The sequence below is a fragment of the Dendrobates tinctorius genome, unplaced genomic scaffold (genome assembly GCF_039654945.1).
Source record: "Dendrobates tinctorius isolate UK_male_01 unplaced genomic scaffold, ASM3965494v1 ptg000290l, whole genome shotgun sequence".
Taxonomy (NCBI): domain Eukaryota; kingdom Metazoa; phylum Chordata; class Amphibia; order Anura; family Dendrobatidae; genus Dendrobates; species Dendrobates tinctorius.
The window spans coordinates 5,642,501-5,659,155 of NW_027361957.1; the positions used below are offsets into that span (position 1 = coordinate 5,642,501).

General features: G+C 41.5%; 1 protein-coding gene across 4 annotated transcripts in view; it reads right to left on the reverse strand.

The window, feature by feature from the left end:
• OSBPL8 (oxysterol binding protein like 8) overlaps positions 1–16,655 on the reverse strand; it is a 423,538-nt gene that overhangs the window by 219,883 nt on the left and 187,000 nt on the right. The gene's annotated exons all lie outside the window — the stretch shown is intronic.

Sequence of the window (16,655 nt, forward strand, 5' to 3'; positions counted from 1 at the left end):
AGATCAATCCTACGAAAGGTCTTTATCGCCATAAAGGTTGAAATATTATTTTCACTAATGGAAGAATCCTGAACTAGAAGGCATACATTTTCTTTGCGACAGGTCAAGGTAAATGCAGGCCCTGGTTTATTCTATGGCACAGTGCTGAAGGCCTGTTTTAATGAATTTGAAATATTAATTATAATGCGGCCATATCTATTTTTCATCCGAGTACAACAAATATCACAATCAGTATACTCCAGAGATAATTTATCAAGAGCAGAGCATCCAAAACCCAGTCTACAAAAATAAGCATTACTTACTAAATGGATCAGCCAGCACTCCACCGGCCCATTCCGATCCTGCAGTGATGATGTGATTCATGTGAACACTGCATCCAGTCACCAAACTTGCCTGTGACAATTGTGTCCTCGGTAGGTGAAAGCTGAAGTGTGATTGGATGCAGTGGTCGCAAAAATGATGTGACCAATCACTGGTCCAAATGAGACCATCAGAGTTGTAGAGCTGAAAGAGTAAGGCATTCAACTGCAAAGTAACATTACTTTAGATTATTACCTACTCTTCCACAAAAATTTAAATGCCTGGAAAACACCTAAACCTGTCAGATCAATAACCATTTTTTGGCATGGCAAATTTCCTATATTAAAAAAACAAAAAAAAAAGCTTTTTTTTATGAGCAGACTTTATACACAGTTAAAATAATGTGATGCATCACCCAAAGTAATGCCAAAATCCATCAACATCTAATTCTATGAAGTGTAAGTGGGAGTCAGCTGTACACCTGAAGAAGGTCAGGGCGCATTTTTTAAACACTTCAGAGCATTACAAAAGCAGAAAAATCACTGATAAGAGAGACAAAAAAGTATACCATATTTTAAACCAATTCACAGAAAATATACTATTAAAAAAGTCCTTCATGAATTACCTATTAAAACCTAGTTTGGTTAGAATCAACTTCTATTCTAAAGACTAAATATCCCACATTCATATTGTTCATGTGAAAATCAAACCTAAATGTTTTTTTAAAAAATGAGGGGGTTCAAGAGAGGCTATGGGGAGAATCATCCTTTTGATAAACTAGTTTGGTTCCAACCTAGCCGAAGAGGTTGGCACCTTGATGAAGTGCAAATGGCACCTCCCGCTCAACGTTGGCTCATCCTGCTTATCCCTATTAGATCCTATATAAGAAATCAGCTACAAAAGTAGAATAACTCATAATGAGACATGTGACAACCCAGAGATATTACCAAAAAAAAATTCCCATAAATGCCTCGTAGTCAATTACGCCAGTCAGTATTCACCAGTGCAAACACTAACTACCTCTCTTATAAACAGTCAGGCCTATAAAATGTAGCAATATTAGAGAGATAATAGGGTTTGGGGAAGCCTGGGGGGGGGGGGGAAATCACCCTACTGATATACTAGTCTAGTTCCTACCTGGCAGCAGAGGTTGGCGCACTAATAAAGAGCAAATGGCGCCCCTACTGAAGGGTCAGCTCATCCTGCTTTTCCCTACTAGACCCTAAATGAGAGATCAGCTGCAAGAGTATAAAAACTAATGAGAGACGTGAAACTATAATGTTATTTCAAAATATGACTGCTCTAACAAATTCCCTGCAATCAATTACTCCAGCCAATATTTGAATATTCAATATTAACATGCTCTCTTACAAACCATCAGGCCAATACATGTAGCAATAACTTAGTACTTGTAACAACGTTTCTGATAGTTTAGGGCTATAAGAATCAACATATGTTTGCCAATCGTTCCTATGATTAAATAATCAATCAGATGGATCTCTTTAGTTGGTAACATAAATCTATAGATTATATTGAACCCAAAGAAGCTTATAAGCAATAAAGTACTATTGTGTACAAAGTATGTTACATTAGCTTATAAAAAATAAAGTACTATTATTTTACGTATTTCTCCTCAAGTAAGCTCATCAGGTTTACATACTGAGTAAGTTCCTCACACATTTATCCCTTGTTGAAACAGAAATAAACAACGTAATAAAATACTTAGCGTATGAGAATATTCATAATCGCCCTCCTGATAAGGTGCTTTAGTACATCTATTGGATGTGATATCCTGACAGTGGCCCCCTTGGCAAGACGCTTTAGTGCATCTGTTGGATGTAGTTCCAGATGGGAGGAAATGCTGTTCAACAACAGCTCACAGTAAGATTACCACCCTGCAGAGCGGTGTCACCATAAACTCGGCGAGACCAATGACGTCACTTGCGGGGGCGGTGCTGGTCTCCTGCATGTCGGGTATAGCGACACCACTCTACTTCAGGCTTATTACTATTCATCTATACCGAAAATAGACCGTTCATCGCACAGGGCCCTGGGGGAGACATTCAGGGATGACATTCAGGGACAGCACTGCCTTGAGTGAAAATAGCTTAGATTATGGTACTAAATAGATAGGGAGTTAGGAAAAAAACTATTTGCCTTCGAACCACCCCTTTAAGTGGTTTTTCAGGCTAGTTACAGAGCACACTCTAAAAAACGCATCAAGAGCAAAACTCCTTAGAGAGCACTAAACACTCATGAAATCTGCGTGTTGAAGGGGACAAATTTCAGGTTACGTGCTTATTCTTCCTCCTTTGCCTGACTTTATATTATATATACAGTGGAGAAAAAAAAAGTATTTAGTCAGCCACCAATTGTGCAAGTTCTCCCACTTAGAAAGATGAGAGAGGCCTGTAATTGACCTCATAGGTAGATCACAACTATGGGAGTCAAAATGAGAAAACAAATCCAGAAAGTCACCTTGTCGGATTTGGCAAGATTTATTTAGCAAATTATGGTGTAAAATAAGTATTTGGTCACCTAAAAACATGCAAGATTTCTGGCTCTCACAGACCTGTAACTTTTTCTTTAAGAGGCACCTCTGTCCTCCACTCATTACCTGTAGTAATGGCACCTGTTTGAACTTGTTATCAGTATAACAGACACCTGTCAACAACCTCAAATAGTCACACTCCAAACTCCACTATGGGGAAAGACCAAATAGCTGTTGAAGGACACCAGAAACAAAATTGTAGCCCTGCACCAGACTGGGAAGATTGAGTCTACAATAGGCAAGCAGCTTGGTGTGATGAAATCAACTATGAGAGCAATAATAAGAAAATGGAAGACATACAACACCACTGATAATCTCCCTCGATCTGAGGCTCCACGCAAGATCTCACTCCGTGGGGTCAAAATGATCACAAGAACGGTGAGCAAAAATCCCAGAACCACACAGGGGAAACCTAGTGAATGACCTGCATAGAGGTGGGACCACTGTACCATCAGTAGCACACTACGCCGCCAGGGACTCAGATCCTGCAGTGCCAGACGTGTCCTCATGCTTAAGCCAGTACATGTCTAGAGAGCATTTGGATTATCCAGAAGAGTATTGGGAAAATGTCACATGGTGTGATGAAACAAAAGTAGAACTGGTAGAAACAAAACTCTGTGTTTGGAGGAGACAGAATGCTGAGCTGCATCCAAAGAACACCATACCTACTGTGAAGCATGGGGGTGTCACCATCACGCTTTGGGGCTGATTCTCTGCAAAGGGACCAGGATGACGGATCTGTGTACTTGAAAGAATGAATGGGGCCATGTATCGTGAGATTTTGAGTGCAAACCTTCTTCCATCACCAAGGGCATTGAAGATGAAACATGGATGAATCTTTCAGCATGATAATGATCCCAAGCACACCACCAGGGCAATGAAGGAGTGGCTTCGTAAGAAGCATATGAAGGTCCTGGAGTGGCCTAGCCAGTCTCCAGATCTCAACCCCATAGAAAACCTTTGGAGGGAATTAAAAATCTGTGTTGCCCAGCGACAGGCCAAAAACTTCACTGCTCTAGAGGAGATCTGCTTGGAGGAATGGGCCAACATACCACCAACACTGTGTGCCAACCTTGTGAAGACTTACAGAAAACATTTGACCTCTGTCATTGCCAACAAAGGATATATAACAAAATAATGAGATGAACTTTTGTTAATGACCAAATACTTATTTTCCACCATGATCTGCAAAATAAATCATGCCAAATCACACAAGGTGATTTTCCAGATTCGTTTTCTCATTTTGACTCGCATAGTTGTGGTCTACCTATGATGTCAATTACAGGACTCTCTCATCTTTTTAAGTGGGAGGACTTGCACAATTGGTGGCTGACTAAATACTTTTTTTTACTTTTTTCCCGTGTGTGTGTGTGTGTGTGTGTGTGTGTGTATATATATATATATATATATATATTATATATATATATATATATACATACACACACACACACACACACACACACATATATACGCACACACACATATATACACACAATTGTATGAAAAAGTGTTTGCCCCCTTACTGAATTCCTATTCTTTAGCATGTTTGTCACACTTAAATGCTTCAGATCACCAAACAAATTTAATTATTAGCCAAAGATAACACAAGGAAGCACAAAATTTAATTTTTACATGATGGTCTTTATTATTAAGGGAAAAAGAAATCCAAATCTACAGGGTCCTATGTGAAAAAATGATTTCCCTCCCACTTAAACCATAAATTAACTGTGGTTTAACACATCTTTGGGAAGCCAGGTTCAAATTCACAATCAAGAAATCACTTAAATAGGATCTGCCTGACAAAGTGAATAAGGCAAAAAAAATCCTCAAAATCTAGACACCATGCCACGATCCAAAGAAATTCTGGAACAAATGATAAACAAAGCAATTGAGATCTATCAGTCTGGGAAGGGTTGATAAAGCAATTGAGATCTATCAGTCTGGGAAGGGTTATAAAGCCATTTCTAAAGCTTTGGGACTCAAGCGAACCACAGCGAGAGCCATTATCCACAAATGGTAAAAACACGGTACAGTGGTGAATTTTCCAAGAAGTGGCTGGCCGACCAAGATTACATCAATAGCACAGCGACGACTCATCCAAGAGGTCACAAAAGACCCCACAACAACAACATCCAAAGAATTGCAGGGTTCCCTTGCCTCAGTTAAGGTCAGTGATCATGACTCCACCATAAGAAAGAGACTGGGCAAAAATGGCATGAAAGGCAGAGTTCCAAGACGAAAACAACTGCTGAGCAATAAGAACATAAAGGCTCGTCTCAGTTTACCAGAAAACATCTTGATGATCCCCAAGACTTTTGGGAGAATACTCTGGACTGACGAGACAAAAGTTGAACTTTTTGAAAGATGTATGTCCCATTACATCTAGTGTAGATGTAACACAGCATTTCAGAAAAAGAAAATCATACCAACAGTAAAATATTTTGTTATGCTGCTTCAGGACCTGGAAGACTTGCTGAGGTAAATGGAACCATGAATTCTGCTATCTACCAAAAAATCCTGGAGGAGATTGTTGGCCATCTATTCGTGACCCCAAGCTGAAGCACACTTGGGTTATGCAGCAGGACAATGATCCAAAACACACCAGCAAGTAAACCTCTGAATGGCTTAAGAAAAACAAACTTAAGACTTTGAAGTGACCTAATCAAAGTGATGACCTTAATGAGATTGAGATGCTGTGGGGAATGACCATAAAAAGGCAGTTCAGGCTCGGAAGCACTACAGCGTGGCAGAGTCACACCAATTCTGCAAAGATGAGTAGACCAAAATTCCTCTAGAGAGTTGTAAAAGAGTCATGGACTGTTGTCGCAAACACTACACTGCAGTTGTTGCTGCTAAGAGCTGTCCAACCAGGTATTAGGTTTAGGGGGGCAATCACTTTTTCACAGAGAACCATGTAGATTTGGATTTCTTTTTCCCTTAATAATAAAGACCTTTCAAAATATCTCAACATGCTATTAATGAAGCTATAGTTGTCTGATGAATGTGCTGCCATGCTTACTGCACTTGGTCACGCAAATCATCCAAGTCTGCTAATAGCATATACTGACCAATCACATCCCAGATATGCTTGGTGGGAGACCTCAAATAATGTTAAGAAAACAAGTTCATAATCATTTAGAAACAATACTATTGCTTTAACTCAGGAAGAGTTCAGAAATCAATATTTTGCGGAATAACCATGATTTTTAATCACAGCTTTCATGCATCTTGGCATGCTTTCCACCAGTCTTTCAAACTGCTCATGGGTGACCTTATGCCACTCCCCTGGTACAAAAATGTAAGTAGTTCTTTTTTTGATAGCTTGTGACTATCCATTTTCTTCTTGATTACATCCCAGAGGTTTTCAATGGGGTTCAGGTCAGGAGATTGGGCTGGCCATTACAGGGATTTGATGTGGTGGTCCTTCATACACACATTGATTGACCTAGCAGTGTGGCATGGCGCAATGTCCAGCTGGAAAAAACAGTCCTCAGAATTGGGGAACATTGCCTGAGAAGAAGGAATCAACTGTTTCCAGGATAACCTTGTATGCGGCTTCATTCATACGTCCTTTGCAAAGAATAAACTGCCCAATTCCAGCACTGATCCTCCTCTAAACTTCACAGTGGGTGCAAGACACTGTGGCTTGTACGCCTCACCAGGTCTCCGTCTAACCATTAGATGACCAGGTGTTGGGCAAAGCTCAGCACCACCCTACATCTCCTCCCTTGTTTCAGTATACCATCCTACCCGCGCCCTCCGTTCTGCTGATGACCTGAGGCTAGCATCCTCAATAATCAGAACCTCCCACTCCCGTCTCAAAGACTGTACACGTGCTGCGCCAATTCTTTGGAATGCACTTCCCAGGACAATACGATTAGTCCCCAATCCCCACAATTTTAAGCATGCCCTGAAAACGTATTTATTCAGACTGGCCTACTGCCTCAACACATTAACCTAATCTATCCCTATGTAGCACAGCCAAAAGTTTTTACCATAACCAGGTTCCCCGCATTATGTTCCCACATGCTTTATGCATCCATTAGCCCTCTGCATCTGTACTGTTACACACTTAACATTATGGCTGGTCCATACAATCAGGGCAACTGTTACCACCCACCTTTCGTGTCTCCCCTTTTTTCCTCATAGATTGTAAGCTTGCGAGCAGGGCCCCCATTCCTCTTGGTATCTGTTACGACCTATGTGATTATTGTTATGCTGTAATGTCTATTGTCTGTACAAGTCCCCTCTGAAATGTAAAGTGCTGCGGAATATGTCGGCGCTATAGAAATAAAATTTATTAAAGCTGAAAATTAGACTAATCAGAGAAGATTACCTTACTCCAGTCCACTATGGTCCAATCCTTATGGACTTTGGCAAACTTAAGCATGGCTCTCCTTTGCTTCTCATTGATGAAAGGCTTTTTTTCTAGCTTTACATGACTTGATCCCTGCCTCTAGGAGCCTGTTACGAATTGTTCTTGCCGTGCACTTCACCCCAGCTGCCTTTTGCCATTCCTTTTGTAGGTCACTTGATGTCATCCTGCAGTTGCTGAGTGACATTCGAATAAGATGATGGTCATCCCGGTCAGTGGAGAGTCGTTTTTGCCCTCTGCTGGTCTGTAACTTTGTTGTCCCCAGTCTCTGCTGCTTGACCTAGTTGTAATGGACTGCTGTCTTAGAAATTTTAAGGATGGAGGCAACATGACGCTCACTGTATTCCTCTGCTAGTAAAACCAGAATTGAACCCTTCTTTTTCTCACTCAAGACTTTCTTTTTCAACTCCTTTGGCCATCCAGCTTGCCCTATTGAAAGAGGATTGCGAACACCACAGCAGGGTTTTTTAGCCTTTCCTTCGTTAAATAAGATTTGGTTCAGGTGATCACCTTATCAGAAGCACACTAAGTAGAATGAGGTGTACTCTGGTTGAATTTCAACTGACACTGGAATGGAATAGCTGTCAGACATATAGAGAAGCTGATTTTTGTAAAACTGTGCAGTGGTCTCTTAATTATTGCCAGAGTTGTATACGAACAGTGCATCCCGGCCTCACCCTGCCTCTCATAACGGTGGATTGACAGGCTGTGTTTGTGTTCAAATAGCTATGTGCAATATTTTACTCCAAGTTTAACACAGCAAAAATGTACTATCTTTAAATTAATAAAAGAACAACACAAAACTACTGAGCGCGTTACCCCACATCCCAACTTTTCCAGGAATTGAATTTTATTTTAACACAATTCAAAACAAAATTAGCTGTCATATTCCATTACTAGCTTTGAAAGATAATAGATCCATAGCTTGCACAGACAGATAAACCCTTATTTATCCAGACGTCCTGGAAGATAGCAAATATTCTTCCCAAAAAAGGAAAGATTAGTAAAACTGCTGTTTGAAAACAGAAATAGACCTGGTCTCCCATGGGGAGAGGTCAGGCACATCTGGAATCAATTTTAGTTCCATAGAAAGTGTATGCAGGCTCAAAAAGAAGGACAGATCAGTGATTTGGGCATAGTATTATCCAAGCATGTTGCTTCAGTCTGTTGCTGTTTAGATTGTACCACTGTTAATACAGGCTTATCAAAGGCTGAAAATTACATGTATGCTTGATCATCTCAATGTGGTGCAAGATATTGTAACATTGTCCCTCCCAATAACCTAAATAGAAAGTATAGTGCAGGCAAAACAACAAACAAGCCTGCAAGTCAATGCAGATATTGAAGACAGCAGTGCACAGATGAGCGCTTTAACCCTTTCAAAAAGCTGAATGGCAAAGGCAGGGAGCAAGCAATAGATGTAATAACACTGATGATGTATGCATAGAAGGATCTTAATTTTAAAAAGTTGGAGACCCCCTTTAAGCTTTACTTACACAAAACCAAAAAATCCCTTAAAGAACTAAAAAATTAGTAAACTATTACATTGAAAGCATACAACTGGCAAATCTAAAATGGAATTTCTCCTGCTGCACCTACAGTATTTGAAGAATGGTTCTGCACTTGACTAGTGAACTAAATCTATTCTCTGAAAATTAAAATGTGAATCCATAATTATGCGGAAACACTTTTCTGTTTAATTGCCAAATCTAGAAATAACTAAATTTGCTGTACAGCTTTGTTCAAAATAAATTACAATACATCAGAAAACAGAAATCTATTTTCTCCATAATTGGCAGGAAGCTAGCAACGTCATTTTACAGATCATAACTAGAACTACCGTACTTTTTCTCAGATTCCTTAGGGCGTTTTGCTGTCACTCCATGTTAATACATAAATCTTGTAAAACAGGTTACCCACTTACGGTGCAGAATAAATGGATGTGCCTCATTTGTAAGATGAAGCAGGCTATGAAAGGTTTGTGCTTGATTTAGATCAACATCAGTGAAAATGAAATGTTTTAATTATCATTAAAGTAAATCCCATATTCGTGAAATACACAATTACCAGTGCGAGAATGACCCATTCTCCCTTTCTTTTTAAGAGCTCCAAAAAATCATCACCCACACCACTAGATTGTACTCAGGAGCATTTATTTATTTATTCTCTTCAATGTCTATTATACATTGAGGTTTGAGATGTTTGGTCTTTCTTTTGCTTCTACTTTTTACGCACTTGTGTTCAAACTCTATTGCCATACAAAGGTCTCTTACCTACTTATTTATATGGTTGCAGCCATATAAATAAGGCAAATTTGCAATTGTCAGTCCAGAAGCTGCGTAAGGGACGTACTTGGATGTTCCAACATGACAATGATCCAAAACACAAGCCCAAGTGGACCTGTCATTGGCTACAGCAGGACTGAAGGTTCTGGAGTGGCCATCTCAGTCTCCTGACCTCAATATCATCGAGCCACTCTGGGGAGATCTCAAGCGCGCAGTTCATGCCAGACAGCCCTGGAATTTACAGGAACTGGAGGCTTTTTTCCAAGAAGAGTGGGCAGCTTTACCATCTGAGAAAATAAAAAACTTCATCCACAACTACCACAAAAGACTTCAAGCTGTCATTGATGTTGGGGCAATACACGGAATTAAGAAATGGGGTATGTAAACTTTTGATCAGAGTTATTTGGATGTTTTGGATTGTCATTATGATTTAAAAAGGGAAAACACAGTAGTTTGACAATAAATGGCTTCACCCAACCACTAACCATGAGTGGAGAAAAAGTTTTGGTGTTATCATTCATATTCTCTGAAAAAAGGCAAAAAAAAAACAAATATTCTGCCGGGGCATGAACACAACTGTAATTGGTTTCATTTAATTTTGTTATTTCTATTTATTTATCCTATCATCCTGCGTGTTCCCTGGAGTAATGTGGCACTTGCTGTCACGCTCTCCTTAAGTATAATCATTGAATCCTTTTTAGTGATTTTATCTATCATCATTAATTCTCAATAAACATTTATGATATTTTACTTAAACGCTTTTGCTTCTACTTTCTTTTTGAGTATTACTCAAATTTTTCAAGAGGCAGACGTTTTAGAAAACATGTGCACGGTCAGTAAACACTGTGGGTTGGACGCTGCGTACTTCAGCAGCGTCCAACCCGCAGTGTCTAAATGTTACAGCATAGTGGATGGGATTTCAAGAAATCCCATGTCCGCTATGCATCCAGAGACACCTGTGGCCTACCTGCAGAGATTCACATGCGGCACGCCTTTCCAGACCGCCCCATGTCTTTTTATATCTGCAAGATAAATTTCACCCGTACAATGTATTGGACGCAGTGAATCCGCACTGTACAGCGAACATATGCAGATTCACCTGAGTTCAATAGCAAGCAGCGCTTTGGACGTAGCGGACATGTGCTGCGCCCAAAGCACTGCCAATTACAGACCATATGCACATACTTAGTGCACTTTTTTGGATGTTTCCTTACTGCTTTTTCAATTGTTTTTGACCTCGAGCAGGTTTTTTTCTAGTGTATTTGTAGCATTTTGGGGGCATCTTATTTTTATTGGCGCTTTCTGGAAGTTTTATTTTTTTTTTACTTCAATTAACAATGAGGAAACGGCAAAAGAGGTTTTCAAGCAAAAATTCTAGCAAAATGCTCAAAAAGACGCACGGTATTGGTTTCAGTCCTCCTCTTGACTTGTATTGTAAAGTGTAGAGGTGACTGAAGAGTAGAGCGTAAAATCCCTAAAGAATGGTCCGCTCACTTCTTTTAACTGCTTGGAATTTTTGAAAACCAGAAACTGTGAGGTTATGTGGGCATGTTGAGTATTCGATTGAAGAAATTTCAACAACGTTTCTGAATCTCTAGGAATTTGTTGGCAGCTAAAACGCAAAGGAAAAAAACGCGCGTTTTTCCATAGCAATGAATACTTTTTGGAGCTAAAGATATTTTAAAAAAGGAAAAAAAAAAGTTTTGTGGTGTAATTTCCTCGTTCAACACCTTTTTCTTAATACTTAATACATCCCAGGCTAAAATTACCAGCTCTTAGCTGCCCCAGAAATGGCACTTCATATTTGAAGAGCCAATTCTGCAACTTAGCATAGGATCCTCCAGACACCCTGGTGCAGACGCATTGGCGTAATGGGTTTAGGGGTTGGTGTCAGCAGCTATCGCTGACACCAAGCCCAAGGTTTAGTAATGAAGAGGTGTCAGCCAGACCCCCTCATTACTAAACCTGAAAGTAAAAAGTTAAATAAACACACCGAGAATACAGAATCGTAGCATGCTGCGATTGTCCTCATATATCAGATTAGACTCGCCAATGTAAGTCAATGGGTGCGAGAAAAAAAAATTGCACATCACTCAGACCAGGTGCAAGTGCGGTCCGATTTTTACACATCCATGTCCTTGAAAACCCGACATTTCATCTACCACATACCGTAAAATCGCAGAGTGACCCGACAAGGTAGAATAGATATTCACATAGAATAGATAAGATTACATACAGCATGTACACATAGAATAGATATATATAAAGACTAGCTATGAACCCATTCTACATTTTTATTGGTATATGGTCTCCCATCCTGGTATGTGCTGCCCCCCCCTCCTACCCTGGCATGCATGGCACCCCTTCATCGCTATCCTGCTATGCATGGCCCCCCTCATCCCTATCCTGGTATGCATGGTACCCCCTCATCCCTATCCTGCTATGCATGGCCCCCTCATCCCTACCCTGGTATGCATGGTACCCCTTCATCCCTATCCTGCTATGCATGGCCCCCTCATCTCTATAATGTTATGCATGGCCCCCTCATCTCTATCCTGGAATGCATGGACCCCTCATCACTATTCTGGAAGGTATGGTCCCCCTCACCCCCCCAATCCTGGTATGCCTGGCACCCCATTCCTCATCCTGGTATGCATGGTCCCCTTGTAACGATTATGTAAAGTATCATGTATTTTTCCCTGTTATCACACCTACTGGAACATTCCAGAATCTTCTATTCAATTCACATACTGAACTCCGCTATGCCAGTTGTGAGGGCTTGACCCCCCTGTTCCTTTCCCTTGCCTGTCATGCCTGCAACTTTCTCTCACTGAGAGCCTGTGACACTGTCCACCCCACTCTCTCCCCCCTCAGCCTCCACACACATTCCTTGTAACCTGAGATACCAGTGAGTGATTTCCCTCCTCCCAGCAGGGTGCCTCTTTGTCTTCCCATGTGCTCTGACTTCTCATAGACTATAATTGGAACCTAATCATCTGGTCATAAAGCGACATGAATTTATGCTAGAAATACGAAAACTACATATCCGGGACGTTCTTCAACGGGACTATTTAGCCTGTGTTTTTCCAAATTCTAGCTTCAGCGAAATCTGAGAAGTGGATTCCTGTGCAGCCGGGGCAGCCCAATGCTTTGTGCTTGGTTTTGAATGAACGCCAGCGACAAGCTGAATAAGATGATACTATTTGTGTTCCTATATGAGGTACCCTCTGCAAGATATGATTATTATAGTTATCTTAGCCAGATTGTAACTCTGAAAGCAGGGGGAGGACTGCCACAAACCAGCCCCTTTAGTGATGTCCAAGCGGGTCTAATAGCCAGTGCACAACAAGTAGCCCGTCTGGCGACTAATTATCCTAGGTGCAGTTCCCTGACTGACCTGAGGATAAAGGGGGCGCCAGACAGCTGCAAGTTCCAAAGTAGAACTGGAAAGTGGGATTATACATTAATCCCTGCAGTTCGTGACATATTGTGGCAGCAATACCTACAATAAGTCCCTGCGGTAAATTGTTAGGGCAAGACTAGCTTGCTGTTTTCATCACATTGTAGGCAGCGGTGTGATCACTAAGATAAGCCGCCCTGCACATGTGATAGCCGTGTGCCGGCCAAAGGTCATACAACCCCTCTTCATGACACCCCTCACCCCCAATCCTGGTATGCATGGTCACCCCTCAACCCTATCGTAGGATGTATGGTACCCCCTCACACCCCAATCCTGGAATACATGGCACTCCTTACCTCCCAATTCTGGTATGCATGGTCCCCTCATCCCCAATCCTGGTATGCATGGTCCCCTCATCCCCAATCCTGGTATGCATGGTATCCCTCATCCCCAATCCTGAAATGCATGGTCCCCTCACCCCCTCTAGCCTGGCATGCATGGCCCTCTCACCCCCCCAATACAGATATGCATGGTCCCCTCACCCCCTATCCTGGTATGCATGCTACCTCTCACCCCCCTATCCTGATATGTATGGTCCCCCCTCACCCCTATTAAACTGCACATATGCAAAAAAAAAAAACAAAAACATTTATACTCACCTTTCTTCCCTGTGTTCCAGCGCTGTCCCATTCTGCAGGAGGCCGGGGGAGGAGTGCGGCTCCGGGGTACGCGCATGCCCATACCGCGCTGTCTGGAGCCATATTGCTGAAGACACACTGCAAATGTCTTCAGTAAAATGGCGCCGGATAGCGCTATGCGCATGAACGATTCTGACATCGCACTCCTGCCCCGGTCTCCGGCGAGAAGAGAAGAGCCGTGGCAACACTCCTCCCGGTCAGGTAAGTATGGAGCCGGAGATCGTGGCATGCATTCAGTGTCTACACGTACCGTGATCTCCGACGCCATACACACTCCTCTTACCTGTAACCGCTGTATGCCTTCTTCTGTCTGGAGCCAGCCTGCGCAGGTGCATCACGCTTGCGCAGTCTATAAAGGCTTCGGACAGAGTGAGGCTTGTAGCATTATATTATAGAGGTCAGTGAGAAATACAATTAGTACAGTGTGCGTGCCACTTACTGTACAAGTATTTAATTAATAAAGGATTATTTTTCTGAAAAAATGTCATGGGTCCGGTTTAATTTTCATAACTAGCAGAGGGAAAGCAGATGGCTGGGGGCAGATGTATATAGCCTGGGGAGGGTGTAATAACCATGGAGCGTCACAGGCTATTAATATCAGCTAACAGCTGTATATTAGCCTTTCCTGGATATTAAAATGGGAGACTGCAAAAGAATTACGTAGAGTCCCCCTATATTTAATAACCAGCAAAGGCTAGGCAGACAAGCTGCAGGCTGATATTAATCGCCTGAGAAGGGGATATCAGTCCCATTCCAGACTAAAAACATCAGCTCTCGTCAGCCTCAGAAAAGGATGGTGCCATGAGTGAGGTCACTAGGTCTCATCAGCTGATGAACTCCAGTGAACTTTCTCACCGCAGCTCAGAGCACCCACTGCAGGAGTGATTACACGCTCCTGTGAGTGTGTAGCCGGCTGCGGAGTAGAGCAGTCGCATCAGCTGATGTGACTGCTCTACAAGTGATCCGAATAGTCATGGAACATTATGGATTACACCGTATAGGTGAGGGATATTGTGGTTTATTATTTTTTCTCTTTTCCGGGTTACATGGGCATTGTGGATTAGGCGTTAAGGTGAGTATATGGTGATTTTTCACTTTTTTATTTAATTACTTTTTTTTTTTTTTTTTTTTTTTTTACAGGAGACAAAGGCTTCAGGGATAAGGTTTTACGTGAAAATACTGTGTTTTTTATTTTTACGTCAATATTTATTTCTTTATTTTAAATTTTTGTTTTACTTTGAGTACAGGCACCAGCTGATGACTACGCCCATCAGCCGCCGCCTACTCTGGTTGTAAACAGTGACAGCAGGCATTGACTGAGTAGTAGTCTCATCAGTCTACGCCGGTGACCTGAGGTACATTTTTTATTTCGGGTCACAGGCACATCTGCTGGGTCACACTGACATCTGACAGCATGACCCTGTAGCGCTCTGACTGGCGGAAATGTTACCGATCAGAACTGTCGCACTGGTGTTTGTCACGCTGATACACATATGAAAGATGGGACACACCATAGGAAGTCTGTAAAACCGCAAGCAAAAACTCAGCAAATGCGCAAACATTTTTACACCCGCATTTTTTTCGGTATATTTGACTGAATCAATAGAAGTCAATGGGTGAAAAATGGAGCAAAAACGCACAAAGAATTGACATGCTGCGGATAAGAGCACAATCCGGAAAGAAAAATTACTGATCATGTGCACAGCGTTTCAGGATTTTCATGGACTTTACTGGCATAAGGATTCCCTAGCGTTTTTGGGTCAATTCCGTGCAGAAAAAATGCCGCAGAAAATGCACCAAAAACGTACCTTTTACACATAGCCTTATGGTTAGGGCTACAGAGTTGAAAATTTGAAGAGCAAATGGTTTTTACATAGAGATACATTATTCATGTTCATTCTTTTGAGTATTTTTCCAGGCTGCGTGGTGTGCACATACCCTCATAATCCCTGGCTGGCTTTTCAAACTATGCCAGTAAAACATATCTGGCTACAATTGTGCAGCTAAGGCTAGGTTCACATTGCGTTAGAGCAGTCCGTTCAACGCATGCGTTAAACGGACTGCGCTAACGCTACTTCATTTTTTGATCGCGTTATGCAATCGCGCTAGAGCAGCTTCTCAATCTACGCTAGCAGTGACGGAAACTCAAACGCTGTAGACTGTGTCCGAGGGTTCCTCACAGCATGACGGCACATCGCTAATGCATGCCGATTTTGACATGTGTTAGCGATGCGCCACATTATGGCAGTCTATGGCTGCGTTAACGGATGTGTTACATTGCGTTAATACCGCAATGTAATGCAATCCTTTAAAGGGACTGCCATAACGTTATGTGAACCTAGCCTAAGCTCTATTCATAATGCCAGTAGTTTGGACATCATGAATCTAGTGACAGGTTCCCTTTTAAAAATGGGACTATGCTATGTGTAATAAGGATCCTTGTTTCTGCTTCCTTCTATATTCATTGCTCAGGAGAGGCAAGTTTAAATTTGAAAGGGTAGATTCCCATTTATGGGGTACGTCTTCTCATAATAAGATGGAAAAATATTCAGAATTGAGAGTCCTCAGTGGTTGATACCTTTTAATGGCTAACTGAAAAGATGGTAACACATTGCAAGCTTTCGAGACTACTCAGTTCTCTTCTTCAGGCTAGACTAATACAAAATCTGAAGAGTCACATATTTATGCACAATACAGCCTAGAAAAAATGCAATGGATAAGACAAGTGACGTGTAGTGTTGTATTGTGCATAAATATGTGACTCTTCAGATTTTGTATTAGTCTAGCCTGACGAAGAGAACTGAGTAGTCTCGAAAGCTTCCAATGTGTTACCATCTTTTCAGTTAGCCATTAAAAGGTATCAACCACTGAGGACTCTCAATTCTGAATATTTTTCTATCTACTGGCTAACACAGTACAAATATATACATCTTTCCTGTATCATAATAAGATGGGCACACGCAAATTTGCTAATTTGTGCACTAAGTAACTCATCTCTAGAAGTACAGACTATATAGCAGTAATGCGTTCAAAATTCATACATACA